Below are 20,701 nucleotides of genomic sequence, written 5' to 3' on the forward strand. Positions count from 1 at the left end.
GCTGGTATTGAGTTATTAATTTCATCTACTCTGACAAGACTGGTATTGAGTTATTAATTTCATCTACTCTGACAAGACTGGTATTAAGTTATTAATTTCATCTACTCTGACAAGGCTGGTATTGAGTTATTAATTTCATCTACTCTGACAAGGCTGGTATTGAGTTATTAATTTCATCTACTCTGACAAGGCTGGTATTGAGTTATTAATTTTGTCTACTCTGACAAGACTGGTATTGAGTTATTAATTTCATCTACTCTGACAAGACTGGTATTGAGTTATTAATTTCATCTACTCTGACAAGGCTGGTATTGAGTTATTAATTTCATCTACTCTGACAAGACTGGTATTGAGTTATTAATTTCATCTACTCTGACAAGGCTGGTATTGAGTTATTAATTTCATCTACTCTGACAAGGCTGGTATTGAGTTATTAATTTCATCTACTCTGACAAGACTGGTATTGAGTTATTAATTTCATCTACTCTGACAAGGCTGCAATCGAGTTATTAATTTCATCTACTCTGACAAGACTGGTATTGAGTTATTAATTTCATCTACTCTGACAAGGCTGGTATTGAGTTATTAATTTCATCTACTCTGACAAGACTGGTATTGAGTTATTAATTTCATCTACTCTGACAAGGCTGGTATTGAGTTATTAATTTCATCTACTCTGACAAGGCTGGTATTGAGTTATTAATTTCATCTACTCTGACAAGACTGGTATTGAGTTATTAATTTCATCTACTCTGACAAGGCTGGTATTGAGTTATTAATTTCATCTACTCTGACAAGACTGGTATTGAGTTATTAATTTCATCTACTCTGACAAGACTGGTATTGAGTTATTAATTTCATCTACTCTGACAAGGCTGGTATTGAGTTATTAATTTCATCTACTCTGACAAGACTGGTATTGAGTTATTAATTTCATCTACTCTGACAAGACTGGTATTAAGTTATTAATTTCATCTACTCTGACAAGGCTGGTATTGAGTTATTAATTTCATCTACTCTGACAAGGCTGGTATTGAGTTATTAATTTCATCTACTCTGACAAGACTGGTATTGAGTTATTAATTTCATCCACTCTGACAAGACTGGTATTGAGTTATTAATTTCATCCACTCTGACAAGACTGGTATTGAGTTATTAATTTCATCTACTCTGACAAGGCTGGTATTGAGTTATTAATTTCATCTACTCTGACAAGACTGGTATTGAGTTATTAATTTCATCTACTCTGACAAGGCTGGTATTGAGTTATTAATTTCATCTACTCTGACAAGGCTGGTATTGAGTTATTAATTTCATCTACTCTGACAAGACTGGTATTGAGTTATTAATTTCATCTACTCTGACAAGACTGGTATTGAGTTATTAATTTCATCTACTCTGACAAGGCTGGTATTGAGTTATTAATTTCATCTACTCTGACAAGACTGGTATTGAGTTATTAATTTCATCTACTCTGACAAGGCTGGTATTGAGTTATTAATTTCATCTACTCTGACAAGACTGGTATTGAGTTATTGATTTCATCTACTCTGACAAGACTGGTATTGAGTTATTAATTTCATCTACTCTGACAAGACTGGTATTGAGTTATTAATTTCATCTACTCTGACAAGACTGGTATTGAGTTATTAATTTCATCTCCTCTGACAAGGCTGGTATTGAGTTATTAATTTCATCTACTCTGACAAGACTGGTATTGAGTTATTAATTTCATCTACTCTGACAAGACTGGTATTGAGTTATTAATTTCATCTACTCTGACAAGGCTGGTATTGAGTTATTAATTTCATCTACTCTGACAAGACTGGTATTGAGTTATTAATTTCATCTACTCTGACAAGACTGGTATTGAGTTATTAATTTCATCTACTCTGACAAGGCTGGTATTGAGTTATTAATTTCATCTACTCTGACAAGACTGGTATTGAGTTATTAATTTCATCTACTCTGACAAGGCTGGTATTGAGTTATTAATTTCATCTACTCTGACAAGACTGGTATTGAGTTATTAATTTCATCTACTCTGACAAGGCTGGTATTGAGTTATTAATTTCATCTACTCTGACAAGACTGGTATTGAGTTATTGATTTCATCTACTCTGACAAGACTGGTATTGAGTTATTAATTTCATCTACTCTGACAAGACTGGTATTGAGTTATTAATTTCATCTACTCTGACAAGACTGGTATTGAGTTATTAATTTCATCTACTCTGACAAGGCTGGTATTGAGTTATTAATTTCATCTACTCTGACAAGACTGGTATTGAGTTATTAATTTCATCTACTCTGACAAGACTGGTATTGAGTTATTAATTTCATCTACTCTGACAAGGCTGGTATTGAGTTATTAATTTCATCTACTCTGACAAGACTGGTATTGAGTTATTAATTTCATCTACTCTGACAAGGCTGGTATTGAGTTATTAATTTCATCTACTCTGACAAGACTGGTATTGAGTTATTAATTTCATCTACTCTGACAAGGCTGGTATTGAGTTATTAATTTCATCTACTCTGACAAGACTGGTATTGAGTTATTAATTTCATCTACTCTGACAAGACTGGTATTGCGTTATTAATTTCATCTACTCTGACAAGGCTGGTATTGAGTTATTAATTTCATCTACTCTGACAAGACTGGTATTGAGTTATTAATTTCATCTACTCTGACAAGACTGGTATTGAGTTATTAATTTCATCTACTCTGACAAGACTGGTATTGAGTTATTAATTTCATCTACTCTGACAAGGCTGGTATTGAGTTATTAATTTCATCTACTCTGACAAGACTGGTATTGAGTTATTAATTTCATCTACTCTGACAAGGCTGGTATTGAGTTATTAATTTCATCTACTCTGACAAGACTGGTATTGAGTTATTAATTTCATCTACTCTGACAAGGCTGGTATTGAGTTATTAATTTCATCTACTCTGACAAGACTGGTATTGAGTTATTAATTTCATCTACTCTGACAAGGCTGGTATTGAGTTATTAATTTCATCTACTCTGACAAGACTGGTATTGAGTTATTAATTTCATCTACTCTGACAAGACTGGTATTGCGTTATTAATTTCATCTACTCTGACAAGGCTGGTATTGAGTTATTAATTTCATCTACTCTGACAAGACTGGTATTGAGTTATTAATTTCATCTACTCTGACAAGACTGGTATTGAGTTATTAATTTCATCTACTCTGACAAGACTGGTATTGAGTTATTAATTTCATCTACTCTGACAAGGCTGGTATTGAGTTATTAATTTCATCTACTCTGACAAGACTGGTATTGAGTTATTAATTTCATCTACTCTGACAAGACTGGTATTGAGTTATTAATTTCATCTACTCTGACAAGGCTGGTATTGAGTTATTAATTTCATCTACTCTGACAAGACTGGTATTGAGTTATTAATTTCATCTACTCTGACAAGACTGGTATTGAGTTATTAATTTCATCTACTCTGACAAGACTGGTATTCAGTTATTAATTTCATCTACTCTGACAAGGCTGGTATTGAGTTATTAATTTCATCTACTCTGACAAGACTGGTATTGAGTTATTAATTTCATCTACTCTGACAAGACTGGTATTAAGTTATTAATTTCATCTACTCTGACAAGGCTGGTATTGAGTTATTAATTTCATCTACTCTGACAAGACTGGTATTGAGTTATTAATTTCATCTACTCTGACAAGGCTGGTATTGAGTTATTAATTTCATCTACTCTGACAAGACTGGTATTGAGTTATTAATTTCATCTACTCTGACAAGGCTGCAATCGAGTTATTAATTTCATCTACTCTGACAAGGCTGGTATTGAGTTATTAATTTCATCTACTCTGACAAGGCTGGTATTGAGTTATTAATTTCATCTACTCTGACAAGACTGGTATTGAGTTATTAATTTCATCTACTCTGACAAGGCTGGTATTGAGTTATTAATTTCATCTACTCTGACAAGACTGGTATTGAGTTATTAATTTCATCTACTCTGACAAGGCTGCAATCGAGTTATTAATTTCATCTACTCTGACAAGGCTGGTATTGAGTTATTAATTTCATCTACTCTGACAAGACTGGTATTGAGTTATTAATTTCATCTACTCTGACAAGGCTGGTATCGAGTTATTAATTTCATCTACTCTGACAAGGCTGGTATCGAGTTATTAATTTCATCTACTCTGACAAGGCTGGTATCGAGTTATTAATTTCATCTACTCTGACAAGGCTGGTATCGAGTTATTAATTTCATCTACTCTGACAAGGCTGGTATCGAGTTATTAATTTCATCTACTCTGACAAGGCTGGTATCGAGTTATTAATTTCATCTACTCTGACAAGGCTGGTATCGAGTTATTAATTTCATCTACTCTGACAAGGCTGGTATCGAGTACACTGTGACTTTCAGATTCAATTTTTACCTGAGTTAGTTAGAATCAAAATGCATATCAACTAACTTTGCTGACAATGCATTTTTAGTAAGAAATATTATTGTTAACATAACACATAAACTACTACAATAAAGTTAATCAGTCAGCGTTAACATGTATTATCATAGAAGTATTTTCACAAATATGCCAAATTCCCATTATAATTTGTAGTTAGTGTATTCACCATCAGATAGGACTCCAGAATCACAACAATCAGAAACAAATGGATCGCCAATTTCACTTTTCAACCAACATTCTCCGTAAGTAGGACCAGGTCGTTTGTCAAATGTCCAAGCCATACATCCAGCTGAGTTCTGACATGTCAAACAGCATTCCTCTCGACTTGGAACCCAATTAGCATCTCCTGACAACAGATTACTGCCTTTTCTGTCAATGTCTCTTTCATACACACAATCTGAAATAAGAATACAATGACTCTCATAAACATATTGTAGCAATAGTCAATGATTCATGCTATAAAATAATCTCATCTACAGCTTAATAAGTCAATAGTATAAATTGAGCACATTTCTATATATTTTATCCACCCAAGCTGAATCTAAACCATATAGAGATAAGTATTTAGAAATAAATGTAAGTTGTTTTAAGTACTTTCATGGAGTAGTTGTATGATTGTTGTATGATTCGATCAAAGTCTGTAGTGTAGTAGTAGTGGAGAGTACCAGTCTATGTTTCTCTGTGGTAGTAAACGGTGCCAGTCTATATTACAATTGGGTAGGAGAGGGTACCAGTCTATGTTTCCTTTTGGTAATAGAGGGTACCAGTCTATGTTTCCCTTTGGTAATAGAGGGTACCAGTCTATGTTTCCCTTTGGTAATAGAGGGTACTAGTCTATGTTTCCCTTTGGTAATAGAGGGTACCAGTCTATGTTTCCCTTTGGTAATAGAGGGTACCAGTCCATGTTTCCCTTTGGTAATAGAGGGTACCAGTCTATGTTTCCCTTTGGTAATAGAGGATACCAGTCTATGTTTCCCTTTGGTAATAGAGGGTACTAGTCCATGTTTCCCTTTGGTAATGAAGGGTACCAGTCTATGTTTCCCTTTGGTAATAGAGGGTATCAGTCTATGTTTACCTGTGGTAGTAGAGGGTACTAGTCTATGTTTCCCTGTGGTAGCAAAGGGTACCAGTCAATGTTTCCCTTTGGTAATAGAGGGTACCACTCTATGTTTCCCTTTGGTAATAGAGGGTACTAGTCTATGTTTCCCTTTGGTAATAGAGGGTACCAGTCTATGTTTCCCTTTGGTAATAGAGGGTACCAGTCTATGTTTCCCTTTGGTAATAGAGGGTACCAGTCTATGTTTCCCTTTAGTAATAGAGGGTACCAGTCTATGTTTCCCTTTGGTAATAGAGGGTACCAGTCTATGTTTACCTGTGGTAATAGAGGGTACCAGTCTATGTTTCTCTTTGGTAATAGAGGGTACCAGTCTATGTTTCCCTTTGGTAATAGAGGGTACCAGTCTATGTTTCCCTTTGGTAATAGAGGGTACCTGTCTATGTTTCCCTTTGGTAATAGAGGGTACCAGTCTATGTTTACCTGTGGTAATAGAGGGTACTAGTCAATGTTTCCCTTTGGTAATAGAGGGTACTAGTCTATGTTTCCCTGTAGTAGTAGAGGGTACTAGTCTGTTTCCCTTTGGTAATAGAGGGTACCAGTCTATGTTTCCCTTTGGTAATAGAGGGTACCAGTCTATGTTTCCCTTTGGTAATAGAGGGTACTAGTCTATGTTTACCTGTGGTAGTAGAGGGTACCAGTCTATGTTTACCTGTGGTAATAGAGGGTACCAGTCTATGTTTCCCTTTGGTAATAGAGGGCACCAGTCTATGTTTCCTTTTGGTAATAGAGGGTACCAGTCTATGTTTCCCTTTGGTAATAGAGGGTACCAGTCTATGTTTCCCTTTGGTAATAGAGGGTACCAGTCTATGTTTACCTGTGGTAGTAGAGGGTACTAGTCTGTTTCCCTGTGGTAATAGAGGGTACTAGTCTATGTTTCCCTTTGGTAATAGAGGGTACCAGTCTATGTTTCCCTTTGGTAATAGAGGGTACTAGTCTATGTTTCCCTGTGGTAGTAGAGGATACCAGTCTATGTTTCCCTTTGGTAATAGAGGGTACCAGTCTATGTTTCCCTTTGGTAATAGAGTGTACTAGTCTATGTTTACCTGTGGTAATAGAGGGTACCAGTCTGTTTCCCTTTGGTAATAGAGGGTACCAGTCTATGTTTCCCTTTGGTAATAGAGGGTACCAGTCTGTTTCCCTGTGGTAGTAGAGGGTACCAGTCTATGTTTCCCTTTGGTAATAGAGGGTACCAGTCTATGTTTCCCTTTGGTAATAGAGGGTACCTGTCTATGTTTCCCTTTGGTAATAGAGGGTACCAGTCTATGTTTACCTGTGGTAATAGAGGGTACTAGTCTATGTTTCCCTTTGGTAATAGAGGGTACTAGTCTATGTTTCCCTGTAGTAGTAGAGGGTACTAGTCTGTTTCCCTTTGGTAATAGAGGGTACCAGTCTATGTTTCCCTTTGGTAATAGAGGGTACCAGTCTATGTTTCCCTTTGGTAATAGAGGGTACTAGTCTATGTTTACCTGTGGTAGTAGAGGGTACCAGTCTATGTTTACCTGTGGTAATAGAGGGTACCAGTCTATGTTTCCCTTTGGTAATAGAGGGTACCAGTCTATGTTTCCTTTTGGTAATAGAGGGTACCAGTCTATGTTTCCCTTTGGTAATAGAGGGTACCAGTCTATGTTTCCCTTTGGTAATAGAGGGTACCAGTCTATGTTTACCTGTGGTAGTAGAGGGTACTAGTCTGTTTCCCTGTGGTAATAGAGGGTACTAGTCTATGTTTCCCTTTGGTAATAGAGGGTACCAGTCTATGTTTCCCTTTGGTAATAGAGGGTACTAGTCTATGTTTCCCTGTGGTAGTAGAGGGTACCAGTCTATGTTTCCCTTTGGTAATAGAGGGTACCAGTCTATGTTTCCCTTTGGTAATAGAGTGTACTAGTCTATGTTTACCTGTGGTAATAGAGGGTACCAGTCTGTTTCCCTTTGGTAATAGAGGGTACCAGTCTATGTTTCCCTTTGGTAATAGAGGGTACCAGTCTGTTTCCCTGTGGTAGTAGAGGGTACTAGTCTGTTTCCCTGTGGTAATAGAGGGTACCAGTCTATGTTTACCTGTGGTAATAGAGGGTACCAGTCTATGTTTCCCTGTGGTAATAGAGGGTACCAGTCTGTTTCCCTTTGGTAATAGAGGGTACCAGTCTATGTTTCCCTTTGGTAATAGAGGGTACCAGTCTGTTTCCCTGTGGTAGTAGAGGGTACAAGTCTGTTTCCTTGTGGTAATAGAGGGTACTAGTCTATGTTTACCTGTGGTAATAGAGGGTACCAGTCTATGTTTCTCTGTGGTAGTAGAGGGTACTAGTCTGTTTCCCTGTGGTAATAGAGGGTACTAGTCTATGTTTCCCTTTGGTAATAGAGGGTACCAGTCTATGTTTCCCTTTGGTAATAGAGGGTACCAGTCTATGTTTCCCTTTGGTAATAGAGGGTACTAGTCTATGTTTACCTGTGGTAATAGAGGGTACCAGTCTGTTTCCCTTTGGTAATAGAGGGTACCAGTCTATGTTTCCCTTTGGTAATAGAGGGTACCAGTCTATGTTTCCCTTTGGTAATAGAGGGTACTAGTCTATGTTTACCTGTGGTAGTAGAGGGTACTAGTCTGTTTCCCTGTGGTAATAGAGGGTACCAGTCTATGTTTCCCTTTGGTAATAGAGGGTACTAGTCTATGTTTACCTGTGGTAGTAGAGGGTACCAGTCTGTTTCCCTTTGGTAATAGAGGGTACCAGTCTATGTTTCCCTTTGGTAATAGAGGGTACCAGTCTGTTTCCCTGTGGTAGTAGAGGGTACTAGTCTGTTTCCCTGTGGTAATAGAGGGTACCAGTCTATGTTTACCTGTGGTAATAGAGGGTACCAGTCTATGTTTCCCTGTGGTAATAGAGGGTACCAGTCTGTTTCCCTTTGGTAATAGAGGGTACCAGTCTATGTTTCCCTTTGGTAATAGAGGGTACCAGTCTGTTTCCCTGTGGTAGTAGAGGGTACTAGTCTGTTTCCCTGTGGTAATAGAGGGTACTAGTCTATGTTTACCTGTGGTAATAGAGGGTACCAGTCTATGTTTCTCTGTGGTAGTAGAGGGTACTAGTCTGTTTCCCTGTGGTAATAGAGGGTACTAGTCTATGTTTCCCTTTGGTAATAGAGGGTACCAGTCTATGTTTCCCTTTGGTAATAGAGGGTACCAGTCTATGTTTCCCTTTGGTAATAGAGGGTACTAGTCTATGTTTACCTGTGGTAATAGAGGGTACCAGTCTGTTTCCCTTTGGTAATAGAGGGTACCAGTCTATGTTTCCATTGGTAATAGAGGGTACCAGTCTATGTTTCCCTTTGGTAATAGAGGGTACTAGTCTATGTTTACCTGTGGTAGTAGAGGGTACTAGTCTGTTTCCCTGTGGTAATAGAGGGTACCAGTCTATGTTTCCCTTTGGTAATAGAGGGTACTAGTCTATGTTTACCTGTGGTAGTAGAGGGTACTAGTCTGTTTCCCTTTGGTAATAGAGGGTACCAGTCTATGTTTCCCTTTGGTAATAGAGGGTACCAGTCTATGTTTCCCTTTGGTAATAGAGGGTACTAGTCTATGTTTATCTGTGGTAGTAGAGGGTACCAGTCTATGTTTCCCTTTGGTAATAGAGGGTACCAGTCTATGTTTACCTGTGGTAGTAGAGGGTACTAGTCTATGTTTACCTGTGGTAGTAGAGGGTACTAGTCTGTTTCCCTGTGGTAATAGAGGGTACCAGTCTATGTTTCCCTTTGGTAATAGAGGGTACCAGTCTATGTTTACCTGTGGTAGTAGAGGGTACTAGTCTGTTTCCCTTTGGTAATAGAGGGTACCAGTCCATGTTTCCCTTTGGTAATAGAGGGTACCAGTCTATGTTTCCCTTTGGTAATAGAGGGTACCAGTCTATGTTTCCCTTTGGTAGTAGAGGGTACCAGTCTATGTTTCCCTTTGGTAATAGAGGGTACCAGTCTATGTTTACCTGTGGTAATAGAGGGTACTAGTCTATGTTTCCCTTTGGTAATAGAGGGTACTAGTCTATGTTTCCCTGTAGTAGTAGAGGGTACTAGTCTGTTTCCCTTTGGTAATAGAGGGTACCAGTCTATGTTTCCCTTTGGTAATAGAGGGTACCAGTCTATGTTTCCCTTTGGTAATAGAGGGTACTAGTCTATGTTTACCTGTGGTAGTAGAGGGTACCAGTCTATGTTTACCTGTGGTAATAGAGGGTACCAGTCTATGTTTCCCTTTGGTAATAGAGGGTACCAGTCTATGTTTCCTTTTGGTAATAGAGGGTACCAGTCTATGTTTCCCTTTGGTAATAGAGGGTACCAGTCTATGTTTCCCATTGGTAATAGAGGGTACCAGTCTATGTTTACCTGTGGTAGTAGAGGGTACTAGTCTGTTTCCCTGTGGTAATAGAGAGTACTAGTCTATGTTTCCCTTTGGTAATAGAGGATACCAGTCTATGTTTCCCTTTGGTAATAGAGGGTACTAGTCTATGTTTCCCTGTGGTAGTAGAGGGTACCAGTCTATGTTTCCCTTTGGTAATAGAGGGTACCAGTCTATGTTTCCCATTGGTAATAGAGTGTACTAGTCTATGTTTACCTGTGGTAATAGAGGGTACCAGTCTGTTTCCCTTTGGTAATAGAGGTTACCAGTCTATGTTTCCCTTTGGTAATAGAGGGTACCAGTCTGTTTCCCTGTGGTAGTAGAGGGTACTAGTCTGTTTCCCTGTGGTAATAGAGGGTACCAGTCTATGTTTACCTGTGGTAATAGAGGGTACCAGTCTATGTTTCCCTGTGGTAGTAGAAGGTACTAGTCTGTTTACCTGTGGTAATAGAGGGTACCAGTCTGTTTCCCTTTGGTAATAGAGGGTACCAGTCTATGTTTCCCTTTGGTAATAGAGGGTACCAGTCTGTTTCCCTGTGGTAGTAGAGGGTACTAGTCTGTTTCCCTGTGGTAATAGAGGGTACTAGTCTATGTTTACCTGTGGTAATAGAGGGTACCAGTCTATGTTTCTCTGTGGTAGTAGAGGGTACTAGTCTGTTTCCCTGTGGTAATAGAGGGTACTAGTCTATGTTTCCCTTTGGTAATAGAGGGTACCAGTCTATGTTTCCCTTTGGTAATAGAGGGTACCAGTCTATGTTTCCCTTTGGTAATAGAGGGTACTAGTCTATGTTTACCTGTGGTAATAGAGGGTACCAGTCTGTTTCCCTTTGGTAATAGAGGGTACCAGTCTATGTTTCCCTTTGGTAATAGAGGGTACCAGTCTATGTTTCCTTTTGGTAATAGAGGGTACCAGTCTATGTTTCCCTTTGGTAATAGAGGGTACCAGTCTATGTTTCCCATTGGTAATAGAGGGTACCAGTCTATGTTTACCTGTGGTAGTAGAGGGTACTAGTCTGTTTCCCTGTGGTAATAGAGGGTACTAGTCTATGTTTCCCTTTGGTAATAGAGGGTACCAGTCTATGTTTCCCTTTGGTAATAGAGGGTACTAGTCTATGTTTCCCTGTGGTAGTAGAGGGTACCAGTCTATGTTTCCCTTTGGTAATAGAGGGTACCAGTCTATGTTTCCCTTTGGTAATAGAGTGTACTAGTCTATGTTTACCTGTGGTAATAGAGGGTACCAGTCTGTTTCCCTTTGGTAATAGAGGGTACCAGTCTATGTTTCCCTTTGGTAATAGAGGGTACCAGTCTGTTTCCCTGTGGTAGTAGAGGGTACTAGTCTGTTTCCCTGTGGTAATAGAGGGTACCAGTCTATGTTTACCTGTGGTAATAGAGGGTACCAGTCTATGTTTCCCTGTGGTAGTAGAAGGTACTAGTCTGTTTACCTGTGGTAATAGAGGGTACCAGTCTGTTTCCCTTTGGTAATAGAGGGTACCAGTCTATGTTTCCCTTTGGTAATAGAGGGTACCAGTCTGTTTCCCTGTGGTAGTAGAGGGTATTAGTCTGTTTCCCTGTGGTAATAGAGGGTACTAGTCTATGTTTACCTGTGGTAATAGAGGGTACCAGTCTATGTTTCCCTTTGGTAATAGAGGGTACCAGTCTGTTTCCCTGTGGTAGTAGAGGGTACTAGTCTGTTTCCCTGTGGTAATAGAGGGTACTAGTCTATGTTTACCTGTGGTAATAGAGGGTACCAGTCTATGTTTCTCTGTGGTAGTAGAGGGTACTAGTCTGTTTCCCTGTGGTAATAGAGGGTACTAGTCTATGTTTCCCTTTGGTAATAGAGGGTACCGTTCTATGTTTCCCTTTGGTAATAGAGGGTACCAGTCTATGTTTCCCTTTGGTAATAGAGGGTACTAGTCTATGTTTACCTGTGGTAATAGAGGGTACCAGTCTGTTTCCCTTTGGTAATAGAGGGTACCAGTCTATGTTTCCCTTTGGTAATAGAGGGTACCAGTCTATGTTTCCCTTTGGTAATAGAGGGTACTAGTCTATGTTTACCTGTGGTAGTAGAGGGTACTAGTCTGTTTCCCTGTGGTAATAGAGGGTACCAGTCTATGTTTCCCTTTGGTAATAGAGGGTACTAGTCTATGTTTACCTGTGGTAGTAGAGGGTACTAGTCTGTTTCCCTTTGGTAATAGAGGGTACCAGTCTATGTTTCCATTTGGTAATAGAGGGTACCAGTCTATGTTCCCCTTTGGTAATAGAAGGTACTAGTCCATGTTTCCCTTTGGTAATAGAGGGTACCAGTCTATGTTTCCCTTTGGTAATAGAGGGTACCAGTCTATGTTTACCTGTGGTAGTAGAGGGTACTAGTCTATGTTTACCTGTGGTAGTAGAGGGTACTAGTCTGTTTCCCTGTGGTAATAGAGGGTACCAGTCAATGTTTCCCTTTGGTAATAGAGGGTACCAGTCTATGTTTCCCTTTGGTAATATAGGGTACCAGTCTATGTTTCCCTTTGGTAATAGAGGGTACTAGTCTATGTTTACCTGTGGTAATAGAGGGTACCAGTCTATGTTTCCTTTTGGTAATAGAGGGTACCAGTCTATGTTTCCCTTTGGTAATAGAGGGTACCAGTCTATTTTTCCCTTTGGTAATAGAGGGTACCAGTCTATGTTTACCTGTGGTAGTAGAGGGTACTAGTCTGTTTCCCTGTGGTAATAGAGGGTACTAGTCTATGTTTCCCTGTGGTAGTAGAGGGTACCAGTCTATGTTTCCCTTTGATAATAGAGGGTACCAGTCTATGTTTCCCTTTGGTAATAGAGGGTACTAGTCTATGTTTACCTGTGGTAATAGAGGGTACCAGTCTGTTTCCCTTTGGTAGTAGAGGGTACCAGTCTATGTTTCCCTTTGGTAATAGAGGGTACCAGTCTGTTTCCCTTTGGTAATAGAGGGTACCAGTCTATGTTTCCCTGTGGTAGTAGAGGGTACTAGTCTGTTTCCCTGTGGTAGTAGAGGGTACCAGTCTATGTTTCCCTTTGGTAATAGAGGGTACCAGTCTATGTTTCCCTTTGGTAATAGAGGGTACCAGTCTATGTTTACCTGTGGTAGTAGAGGGTACTAGTCTGTTTCCCTGTGGTAATAGAGGGTACCAGTCTATGTTTCCCTTTGGTAATAGAGGGTACCAGTCTATGTTTACCTGTGGTAATAGAGGGTACCAGTCTGTTTCCCTTTGGTAATAGAGGGTACCAGTCTATGTTTCCCTTTGGTAATAGAGGGTACCAGTCTATGTTTACCTGTGGTAGTAGAGGGTACTAGTCTATGTTTCCCTGTGGTAATAGAGGGTACCAGTCTATGTTTCCCTTTGGTAATAGAGGGTACCAGTCTATGTTTCCCTTTGGTAATAGAGGGTACCAGTCTATGTTTCCCTTTGGTAATAGAGGGTACTAGTCTATGTTTACCTGTGGTAATAGAGGGTACTAGTCTGTTTCCCTTTGGTAATAGAGGGTACCAGTCTATGTTTCCCTTTGGTAATAGAGGGTACCAGTCTATGTTTACCTGTGGTAGTAGAGGGTACTAGTCTATGTTTCCCTTTGGTAATAGAGGGTACCAGTCTATGTTTCTCTTTGGTAATAGAGGGTACCAGTCTATGTTTCCCTTTGGTAATAAAGGGTACTAGTCTATGTTTACCTGTGGTAATAGAGAGTACTAGTCTATGTTTACCTGTGGTAATAGAGGGTACTAGTCTGTTTCCCTTTGGTAATAGAGGGTACCAGTCTATGTTTCCCTTTGGTAATAGAGGGTACCAGTCTATGTTTTCCTGTGGTAGTAGAGGGTACTAGTCTATGTTTCCCTTTGGTAATAGAGGGTACCAGTCTATGTTTCCCTTTGGTAATAGAGGGTACCAGTCTATGTTTCCCTTTGGTAATAAAGGGTACTAGTCTATGTTTACCTGTGGTAATAGAGAGTACCAGTCTGTTTCCCTTTGGTAATAGAGGGTACCAGTTTATGTTTCCCTTGGTAATAGAGGGTACCAGTCTATGTTTTCCTTTGGTAATAGAGGGTACCAGTCTATGTTTACCTGTGGTAGTAGAGGGTACTAGTCTGTTTCCCTTTGGTAATAGAGGGTACCAGTCTATGTTTCCCTTTGGTAATAGAGGGTACCAGTCTATGTTTCCCTTTGGTAATAGAGGGTACCAGTCTATGTTTCCCTTTGGTAATAGAGGGTACCAGTCTATGTTTCCCTGTGGTAGTAGAGGGTACTAGTCTGTTTCCCTTTGGTAATAGAGGGTACCAGTCTATGTTTCCCTTTGGTAATAGAGGGTACCAGTCTATGTTTCCCTTTGGTAATAGAGGGTACCAGTCTATGTTTCCCTTTGGTAATAGAGGGTACCAGTCTATGTTTCCCTTTGGTAATAGAGGGTACCAGTCTATGTTTACCTGTGGTAGTAGAGGGTACTAGTCTGTTTCCCTTTGGTAATAGAGGGTACCAGTCTATGTTTCCCTTTGGTAATAGAGGGTACCAGTCTATGTTTCCCTTTGGTAATAGAGGGTACCAGTCTATGTTTCCATTTGGTAATAGAGGGTACCAGTCTATGTTCCCCTTTGGTAATAGAAGGTACTAGTCCATGTTTCCCTTTGGTAATAGAGGGTACCAGTCTATGTTTCCCTTTGGTAATAGAGGGTACTAGTCCATGTTTCCCTTTGGTAATAGAGGGTACCAGTCTATGTTTCCCTTTGATAATAGAGGGTACTAGTCTGTTTCCCTGTGGTAATAGAGGGTACCAGTCAATGTTTCCCTTTGGTAATAGAGGGTACCAGTCTATGTTTCCCTTTGGTAATATAGGGTACCAGTCTATGTTTCCCTTTGGTAATAGAGGGTACTAGTCTATGTTTACCTGTGGTAATAGAGGGTACCAGTCTATGTTTCCTTTTGGTAATAGAGGGTACCAGTCTATGTTTCCCTTTGGTAATAGAGGGTACCAGTCTATTTTTCCCTTTGGTAATAGAGGGTACCAGTCTATGTTTACCTGTGGTAGTAGAGGGTACTAGTCTGTTTCCCTGTGGTAATAGAGGGTACTAGTCTATGTTTCCCTGTGGTAGTAGAGGGTACCAGTCTATGTTTCCCTTTGATAATAGAGGGTACCAGTCTATGTTTCCCTTTGGTAATAGAGGGTACTAGTCTATGTTTACCTGTGGTAATAGAGGGTACCAGTCTGTTTCCCTTTGGTAGTAGAGGGTACCAGTCTATGTTTCCCTTTGGTAATAGAGGGTACCAGTCTGTTTCCCTTTGGTAATAGAGGGTACCAGTCTATGTTTCCCTGTGGTAGTAGAGGGTACTAGTCTGTTTCCCTGTGGTAGTAGAGGGTACCAGTCTATGTTTCCCTTTGGTAATAGAGGGTACCAGTCTATGTTTCCCTTTGGTAATAGAGGGTACCAGTCTATGTTTACCTGTGGTAGTAGAGGGTACTAGTCTGTTTCCCTGTGGTAATAGAGGGTACCAGTCTATGTTTCCCTTTGGTAATAGAGGGTACCAGTCTATGTTTACCTGTGGTAATAGAGGGTACCAGTCTGTTTCCCTTTGGTAATAGAGGGTACCAGTCTATGTTTCCCTTTGGTAATAGAGGGTACCAGTCTATGTTTACCTGTGGTAGTAGAGGGTACTAGTCTATGTTTCCCTGTGGTAATAGAGGGTACCAGTCTATGTTTCCCTTTGGTAATAGAGGGTACCAGTCTATGTTTCCCTTTGGTAATAGAGGGTACCAGTCTATGTTTCCCTTTGGTAATAGAGGGTACTAGTCTATGTTTACCTGTGGTAATAGAGGGTACTAGTCTGTTTCCCTTTGGTAATAGAGGGTACCAGTCTATGTTTCCCTTTGGTAATAGAGGGTACCAGTCTATGTTTACCTGTGGTAGTAGAGGGTACTAGTCTATGTTTCCCTTTGGTAATAGAGGGTACCAGTCTATGTTTCTCTTTGGTAATAGAGGGTACCAGTCTATGTTTCCCTTTGGTAATAAAGGGTACTAGTCTATGTTTACCTGTGGTAATAGAGAGTACTAGTCTATGTTTACCTGTGGTAATAGAGGGTACTAGTCTGTTTCCCTTTGGTAATAGAGGGTACCAGTCTATGTTTCCCTTTGGTAATAGAGGGTACCAGTCTATGTTTTCCTGTGGTAGTAGAGGGTACTAGTCTATGTTTCCCTTTGGTAATAGAGGGTACCAGTCTATGTTTCCCTTTGGTAATAGAGGGTACCAGTCTATGTTTCCCTTTGGTAATAAAGGGTACTAGTCTATGTTTACCTGTGGTAATAGAGAGTACCAGTCTGTTTCCCTTTGGTAATAGAGGGTACCAGTTTATGTTTCCCTTGGTAATAGAGGGTACCAGTCTATGTTTTCCTTTGGTAATAGAGGGTACCAGTCTATGTTTACCTGTGGTAGTAGAGGGTACTAGTCTGTTTCCCTTTGGTAATAGAGGGTACCAGTCTATGTTTCCCTTTGGTAATAGAGGGTACCAGTCTATGTTTCCCTTTGGTAATAGAGGGTACCAGTCTATGTTTCCCTTTGGTAATAGAGGGTACCAGTCTATGTTTCCCTGTGGTAGTAGAGGGTACTAGTCTGTTTCCCTTTGGTAATAGAGGGTACCAGTCTATGTTTCCCTTTGGTAATAGAGGGTACCAGTCTATGTTTCCCTTTGGTAATAGAGGGTACCAGTCTATGTTTCCCTTTGGTAATAGAGGGTACCAGTCTATGTTTCCCTTTGGTAATAGAGGGTACCAGTCTATGTTTACCTGTGGTAGTAGAGGGTACTAGTCTGTTTCCCTTTGGTAATAGAGGGTACCAGTCTATGTTTCCCTTTGGTAATAGAGGGTACCAGTCTATGTTTCCCTTTGGTAATAGAGGGTACCAGTCTATGTTTCCATTTGGTAATAGAGGGTACCAGTCTATGTTCCCCTTTGGTAATAGAAGGTACTAGTCCATGTTTCCCTTTGGTAATAGAGGGTACCAGTCTATGTTTCCCTTTGGTAATAGAGGGTACTAGTCCATGTTTCCCTTTGGTAATAGAGGGTACCAGTCTATGTTTCCCTTTGATAATAGAGGGTACCAGTCTATGTTTCCCTTTGGTAATAGAGGGTACCAGTCTATGTTTCCCTTTGGTAATGGAGGGTGCCAGTCTATGTTTCCCTTTGGTAATAGAGGGTACCAGTCTATGTTTCCCTTTGGTAATAGAGGGTACCAGTCTATGTTTCCCTGTGGTAATAGAGGGTACCAGTCTATGTTTCCCTTTGGTAATAGAGGGTACCAGTCTATGTTTCCCTTTGGTAATAGAGGGTACCAGTCTATGTTTCCCTGTAGTAGCAAAGGGTACCAGTCAATGTTTCCCTTTGGTAATAGAGGGTACCAGTCTATATACCCCTGGGGTAGTAGAAGGTACCAGTTTATGTATTCCTGGGGTAGTAGAGGGTACCAGTCTATGTATTTCTTGGGTACTAGAGGGTACCAGTCTATGTATTCCTGGACTAGTAGAGGGTACCAGTCTACGTATCCCTTGGGTAGTAGAGGGTCCCAGTCTATGTATTCCTGGGGTATTAAAGGGTACCAGTCTACATACCCCTTGGGTAGTAGAGGGTACCAGTCTATGTATTCCTGGGGTAGTAGAGGGTACCAGTCTATGTATTCCTGGACTAGTAGAGGGTACCAGTCTATGTATCCCTTGGGTAGTAGAGGGTCCCAGTCTATGTATTCCTGGGATATTAAAGGGTACCAGTCTAAATATCCCTTGGGTAGTAGAGGGTACCAGTCTATGTATTCCTGGGGTAGTAGAGGGTACCAGTCTATGTATTTCTGGGGTAGTAGAGGGTACCAGTCTATGTATTCCTGGGATAGTAGAGGGCACCAGTCTATGTATCCCTTTGGTAGTAGAGGGTACTACTCTATGTATCCATTGGGTAGTAGAGGGTACCAGTCTATGTATTCCTGGGGTAGTAGAGGACACCAGTCTATGTATTCCTGGGGTAGTAGAGGGTCACAGTCTACGTATCCCTTGGGTAGTAGAGGGTACCAGTCTATGTATTCATGGGGTATTAAAGGGTACCAGTCTATGTATCCCTTGGGTAGTAAAGGGTACCAGTCTATGTATCCCTTGGGTAGTAAAGGGTACAAGTCTACGTATCCCTTGGGTAGTAGAGGGTACCAGTTTATGTATTCCTGGAGTAGTAGAGGGTACCAGTCTATGTATCCCTTGGGTAGTAAAGGGTACAAGTCTATGTATCCCTTGGGTATTAGAGGATACCAGTCTATGTATTCCTGGAGTAGTAGAGGGTACCAGTCTATGTATCCCTTGGGTAGTAAAGGGTACCAGTCTATGTATCTCTTGGGTAGTAAAGGGTACAAGTCTATGTATCCCTTGGGTATTAGAGGATACCAGTCTATGTATTCCTGGAGTAGTAGAGGGTACCAGTCTACGTATCCCTTGGGTAGTAGAGGGTACCAGTCTACGTATCCCTTGGGTAGTAGAGGGTACCAGTCTATGTATTCCTGGGGTAGTAGAGGGCACCAGTCTATGTATTCCTGGGGTAGTAGAGGGTACCAGTCTATGTATTTCTGGGGTAGTAGAGGGTACCAGTCTATGTACCCCTGGGGTCGTAGAAGGTACCAGTCTATGTATTCCTGGGGTCGTAGAGGGTACCAGTCTATGTATTTCTTGGGTACTAGAGGGTACCAGTCTATGTATTCCTGGAGTAGTAGAGGGCACCAGTCTATGTATTCCTGGGGTAGTAAAGGGTACCAGTCTATGTATCCATTGGGTAGTAGAGGGTACCAGTCTATGTATTCCTGGGGTAGTAGAGGGTACCAGTCTATGTATTCCTGGGGTAGTAGAGGGTACCAGTCTATGTATCCATTGGGTAGTAGAGGGTTCCAGTCTATGTATCCCTTGGGTAGTAAAGGGTACCAGTCTACGTATCCCTCACATAGTAGAGGGTACCAGTCTACGTATCCCTTGGGTAGTAGAGGGTACCAGTCTATGTATTCCTGGGGTAGTAGAGGGCACCAGTCTATGTATTCCTGGGGTAGTAGAGGGTACCAGTCTATGTATTTCTGGGGTAGTAGAGGGTACCAGTCTATGTACCCCTGGGGTCGTAGAAGGTACCAGTCTATGTATTCCTGGGGTCGTAGAGGGTACCAGTCTATGTATTTCTTGGGTACTAGAGGGTACCAGTCTATGTATTCCTGGAGTAGTAGAGGGCACCAGTCTATGTATTCCTGGGGTAGTAAAGGGTACCAGTCTATGTATCCATTGGGTAGTAGAGGGTACCAGTCTATGTATTCCTGGGGTAGTAGAGGGTACCAGTCTATGTATTCCTGGGGTAGTAGAGGGTACCAGTCTATGTATCCATTGGGTAGTAGAGGGTACCAGTCTATGTATCCATTGGGTAGTAGAGGGTACCAGTCTATGTATTCCTGGGGTAGTAGAGGGTACCAGTCTATGTATCCATTGGGTAGTAGAGGGTACCAGTCTATGTATTCCTGGGGTAGTAGAGGGTACCAGTCTATGTATTCCTGGGGTAGTAGAGGGTACCAGTCTATGTATCCATTGGGTAGTAGAGGGTACCAGTCTATGTATTCCTGGGGTAGTAGAGGGTACCAGTCTATGTATTCCTGGGGTAGTAGAGGGTACCAGTCTATGTATCCATTGGGTAGTAGAGGGTACCAGTCTATGTATTCCTGGGGTAGTAGAGGGTACCAGTCTATGTATCCATTGGATAGTAGAGGGTACCAGTCTATGTATTCCTTGGAGTAGTAGATGGTACCAGTCTATGTATTCCTGGGGTAGTAGAGGGTACCAGTCTATGTATTCCTGGGGTAGTAGAGGGCACCAGTCTATGTATTCCTGGGGTAGTAGAGGGTACCAGTCTATGTATCTATTGGGTAGTAGAGGGTACCAGTCTATGTATTCCTGGGGTCGTAGAGGGTACCAGTCTATGTATTCCTGGGGTAGTAGAGGGCACCAGTCTATGTATTCCTGGGGTAGTAGAGGGTACCAGTCTATGTATCCATTGGGTAGTAGAGGGTACCAGTCTATGTATCCATTGGGTAGTAGAGGGTACCAGTCTATGTATTCCTGGGGTAGTAAAGGGTACCAGTCTATGTATCCATTGGGTAGTAGAGGGTACCAGTCTATGTATCCATTGGGTAGTAGAGGGTACCAGTCTATGTATTCCTGGGGTAGTAGAGGGTACCAGTCTATGTATCCATTGGGTAGTAGAGGGTACCAGTCTATGTATTCCTGGGGTAGTAGAGGGTACCAGTCTATGTATCCATTGGGTAGTAGAGGGTACCAGTCTATGTATTCCTGGGGTAGTAAAGGGTACCAGTCTATGTATCCATTGGGTAGTAGAGGGTACCAGTCTATGTATCCATTGGGTAGTAGAGGGTACCAGTCTATGTATTCCTGGGGTAGTAGAGGGTACCAGTCTATGTATCCATTGGGTAGTAGAGGGTACCAGTCTATGTATTCCTGGGGTAGTAAAGGGTACCAGTCTATGTATCCATTGGGTAGTAGAGGGTACCAGTCTATGTATCCATTGGGTAGTAGAGGGTACCAGTCTATGTATTCCTGGGGTAGTAGAGGGTACCAGTCTATGTATCCATTGGGTAGTAGAGGGTACCAGTCTATGTATTCCTGGGGTAGTAGAGGGTACCAGTCTATGTATTCCTGGGGTAGTAGAGGGTACCAGTCTATG

General features: G+C 41.0%; 1 pseudogene across 1 annotated transcript in view; it reads right to left on the reverse strand.

Moving 5' to 3' along the window:
• The window catches only part of LOC100374363 (neurotrypsin-like), a 103,276-nt pseudogene that overhangs the window by 13,613 nt on the left and 68,962 nt on the right, over window positions 1-20,701 (reverse strand). Inside the window, exon 17 of the transcript XR_014927489.1 lies at window positions 4,644-4,874. The product of XR_014927489.1 is annotated as a neurotrypsin-like (transcript). The remainder of the gene's footprint in view (window positions 1-4,643; window positions 4,875-20,701) is intronic.

This window comes from Saccoglossus kowalevskii, chromosome 19, assembly GCF_978046115.1.
Source record: "Saccoglossus kowalevskii chromosome 19, keSacKowa6.1, whole genome shotgun sequence".
Classification (NCBI taxonomy): Eukaryota; Metazoa; Hemichordata; class Enteropneusta; family Harrimaniidae; genus Saccoglossus; species Saccoglossus kowalevskii.